The sequence below is a fragment of the Mustela lutreola genome, chromosome 3 (assembly GCF_030435805.1).
Source record: "Mustela lutreola isolate mMusLut2 chromosome 3, mMusLut2.pri, whole genome shotgun sequence".
NCBI classification, from domain to species: Eukaryota; Metazoa; Chordata; class Mammalia; order Carnivora; family Mustelidae; genus Mustela; species Mustela lutreola.
This window is the reverse complement of record NC_081292.1, coordinates 199055188-199059474: the sequence shown is the minus strand read 5'-3', so window position 1 is coordinate 199059474 and position 4287 is coordinate 199055188.

The following is a 4287-nucleotide window of genomic DNA, read 5'->3' as shown; positions in this document are numbered from 1 at the left end:
ACTGTGTGCCCACCCCTCACCCAAAGAAGACATCTGGAAAAGTCTGGAGGCATTTTGATGACAAGAACTGGGGCAGGGGTCACTGGCCAGAAATGCTGGCATAGTTACCCACCACACAGAAAGATCCAAGATGTCAATGTTGTCTATGTTGAAAAATCCTCATCTGGAGGGAACAAGGGATTTGCAAAAAGAGAGCACAGACAGAGCTGGTGGGAAAGTACATGTTGTCTTAGTCCCCCAGCTATGCTGGGTTCTTGACCGGTTCAGCCTCGCTTACCAGTTAACATCCAGATCGTCTGACCCACCTGTCATCTACATCAAAGTCGAGTTTCCACATCTTCCAAACCAAGAATTTAGGGGACGAGTTCTTGAAAGAGCTGTCATTGAAGCAAAATGTCCAAAGTTTGAAGAAATCTTGGCAGATGGAAGCAATATTTGACTTTTCCCAACCTCAACAAATACAATACCTTTTGCTTTCTGTAACGTGCTCTCGGTTTAAACCAAGTTGCTCTTCCATGCTCCGGGCCCCCGGTTGATCCCTGTAGCTGGGCAGAATCTTACTAAGGTAATGAGGGCTTCAGGGTAAAGGAAGGAAATCAAAAGTACAAGACACAACAGTACAGAAGGAGAAGCTGTTAAATAAACAAGTCGGGCTGAGTACTGACTGCCAGTTACTATACAATTCGATTTATCTTGGTTACAGCCTACCTCAGGAACCGTCTAGCTCGTGGATATGAACTGTCTATGGGCTATTTCGGGCAACACATGTGAACAAAGAAAAATTAGCTTTTCTGGAGCGACGTGGAACAATGTGTAAGCCATGTGTGTCTCACGAGGCTGACAGGACTGTAAGTGAAAATGGCCCTTCTGAGGCTGCACCACCAAATTCCATGAATAGGAAATTCCGAAAACAGCTGGAAACCAGTGTTTCCTACTTTCCCCCTGTTAGCTATTCGTGTTGGCTTTTTTGGCTGCACTACATGCCTGAAATCCTCCATACTAACTGCAGCCCTCGACAAAGAATGCCTCATCCGCTCTTCAGGGAGGAATCAGCACCTTCTTGACAGTTTTCAAGGGAGTTTCCACATATGGCAGAATGACAGTACTTTCCATCAGTAGAAAGTTCCTAGTTGCTTTAGGAATACAAAGATGTAAAAAATTTGAAAACACTTTCCATTTGCTACAGTAGAATTTCTTTCCCTTCATTTTATCAACTTTGTACTTTCCACTTTGTCTCTAACCAACATCCTACCAGATAAAGACTGAAGCTATCCAAAGGAATTGCAGGTAAAAGGCAACCCGTTCTGAGGTAACCTCATATTTATACAAATATTAGCATCCTCTAATATTCCATCCACAATTTACTACCACAAGTATTCGTGCACATTCAAAATGTTATTTTTTTTTTAAGATTTTATTTATTTATTTGACAGACAGAGAGAGATCACAAGTAGGCAGAGAGGCAGGCAGAGAGAGAGGAGGAGGCAGGCTCCCCGCTGAGCAGGGAGCCCAATGTGGGGCTCGATCCCAGGACCCTGGGATCATGACCTGAGCCGAAGGCAGAGGCTTTAACCCACTGAGCCACCCAGGCGCCCCTCAAAATGTTATTTAGGTAAAAAATGTTCTATGAACATTCTCAGGTAAAGTCAAATATGCTTGCATGTTAATTCCTTCTTTAAAAATCCAGGACTAGGGCGCCTGGGTGGCTCAGTGGGTTAAGCCACTGCCTTCGGCTCAGGTCATGATCTCGGGGTCCTGGGATCGAGTCCCGCATCGGGCTCTCTGCTCGGCAGGGAGCCTGCTTCCCTCTCTCTCTCTCTCTCTCTGCCTGCCTCTCCATCTACTTGTGATCTCTCTCTGTCAAAAAAAAAAAAAAATCCAGGACTAGCTGGATAATTATACTATATTTAACCACAGACTGGGAAGTGAGTCAACAATTTTTTCAGTGTTAGCACTTGAATAGGATTAAGTCTGTGAATGAAAAAGAAATTGCATCAGCAATTCTAGCAGAAACAATGAAGCCGGAGGACAGAGGCCAGACTTTTCCTTTCTCAGAAGTCAGACAGCACTGGCATGGACCTCCCTGAGATCTGGTGATCCGTGGCTCTGGATTACTTTAAACAACTTGACAAGTCCTATAACTGTTCTGGTCATTCCTGACGGTAATTTTGGTCATTAGCAATAATCACCCTACGAAGGAACTTCCACTACCACTTCTTCTGTTCTGACAGGATATACTCTGCAAGGTCGGAAATCAGTTTCCACAGCTCCAGAAGATTGCTGCCAGACACGTTTTTAAAAATAAATATGGGGGAGAGAGAGCTGGGGATTGCTTTAACCGTTCAAAAATTTACTGAAGGGGGCGCCTGGGTGGCTCAGTCCTTGAGCATCTGCCCTTGGCTCAAGTCATGATCCCCAGGTCCTGGGATGAGCCCCACATCAGGCTCCCTGCTCAGCGGGAAGCCTGCTTCTCCTTCTCTCACTCCCCCTGCTAGTGTTCCCTTTCTTTATTTATTTATCAAATAAATAAATAAAATCTTAAAAAAAAAATTGGCGGAAGGACTACCATGTACCAGGTATTGCACACAGAGAGGCAACGAAGTGTAACAGACATGTAATCCAAATACAATATTAATACTTTCCTGCTCAAAAACTTTAAATATTAAACAAGTTCACGTTTTTAGTCTCCTTCCTCCATCTACCATTTCCTTTGGTCGGTGATGTTGTGTTAGTCTGTGGTTATCAGATTATGGGCCTAAAACGTGGGGGTGAGGTTGGGTGTAGGGGTGTCACTATCGTACAGCCTTTAGTTTGTTCCACCTCATTTTTTTCTTGGTCTTGAAGGAACTGGGAAAGGCGACCTTCATTATGTTGTTGTTCTGCGACTAACAAACAAAATGAACACAATCAAATAGAAGATATGAAAATACTTTCTAAAACTGTAGTGTAAGGCAATAGTGAACCAAAAACTTACTATTTACAAATATGAAACATAAATTGTCAGCCTTAGGCTCTCTATGATATAACTAACCAATTTTATTTTTTTTTTTTTAAGATTTTATTTATTTATTTGACAGAGAGAAATCACAAGTAGATGGAGAGGCAGGCAGAGAGAGAGAGAGGGAAGCAGGCTCTCCGCTGAGCAGAGAGCCCAATGCGGGACTCGATCCCAGGACTCTGAGATCATGACCTGAGCCGAAGGCAGCGGCTTAACCCACTGAGCCACCCAGGCGCCCTAACTAACCAATTTTAATCAGGCCAAACCAGTTTTCAACAAAGATGACCTATAAGGGCATCATAGTCAAATGTCTTTTTTTGAAATGAGCAGTAACTAAATATCCTTTACTCACCACTAAAATTTTCTATTGTGTCCTCTGACCCCAGAGCAGCACAAAACTATATTCTCAAAGTAATGACACTGAACCGTTATTTATAAAGCATACTCTCCCATTTCTTACTTCTCATTTTCCAGGAAGAACAATGGGCTATGATGAGTTATTCCTTTGTATCTGCAGAATCTTGAGAAATGTTTTCATGCAAAAATTCCTAATCCCCAGGGAACCACTTCAACTAATGTTCAAGTTACTTGAGCATTCGGAATTTGACTTTAACTCCTGATACCCAAAAGGGGCCACTTGTTCCTTTCTACCTCAGCGGCACCACGGCCTGGTAGCTATTCCAAAAACTCTGCTTATAACCTTGTGCTAAATCGATTTCCATTAAACTGTTAGCGGCAAAGAAGGGCAGGCTGCTCGCAGAATCACCCAGAGCACAGGCACACCTCATTTAATTGCACTTTGCTTTATTGTGCTGTATAGGTGGTGCACTTCTTACAGATTGAAGGTTTTGTGGCAACCCTGCACCAAGCAAGTCTACGGGTATAAAATATTCTTATGTGAATCAGCAATTCAAAATGCTCTAGATCCAGCAATACTAGCAAAGTCTGAAATGGAAGTTCCCCAAATTCACTGTGATCTTTGATATTCAGAATGCTTGGATTCTTTACAATAGTATTTTTCAAGGTGACTAAATATTTTTTATATTCTATAGGGAAATGTCACTCATGAACCATCAGTTGAATATTTGCTTTTTTCTAGCCAAATAAAACACCTATTTTAAAAGGCTGTTGGTATCTGGCTAGCTATCCAAAATCGGTTTAATTATTTCATATATTATCTAGACAAGAAAGCAATTTTGTAACCAGAAATAGATAAAGCATTAAACAAACCACCTCTCAGACTCCCAAAGGGCTCTAGGGCTTAAAAATAAGCACAGTCATGGAAAATG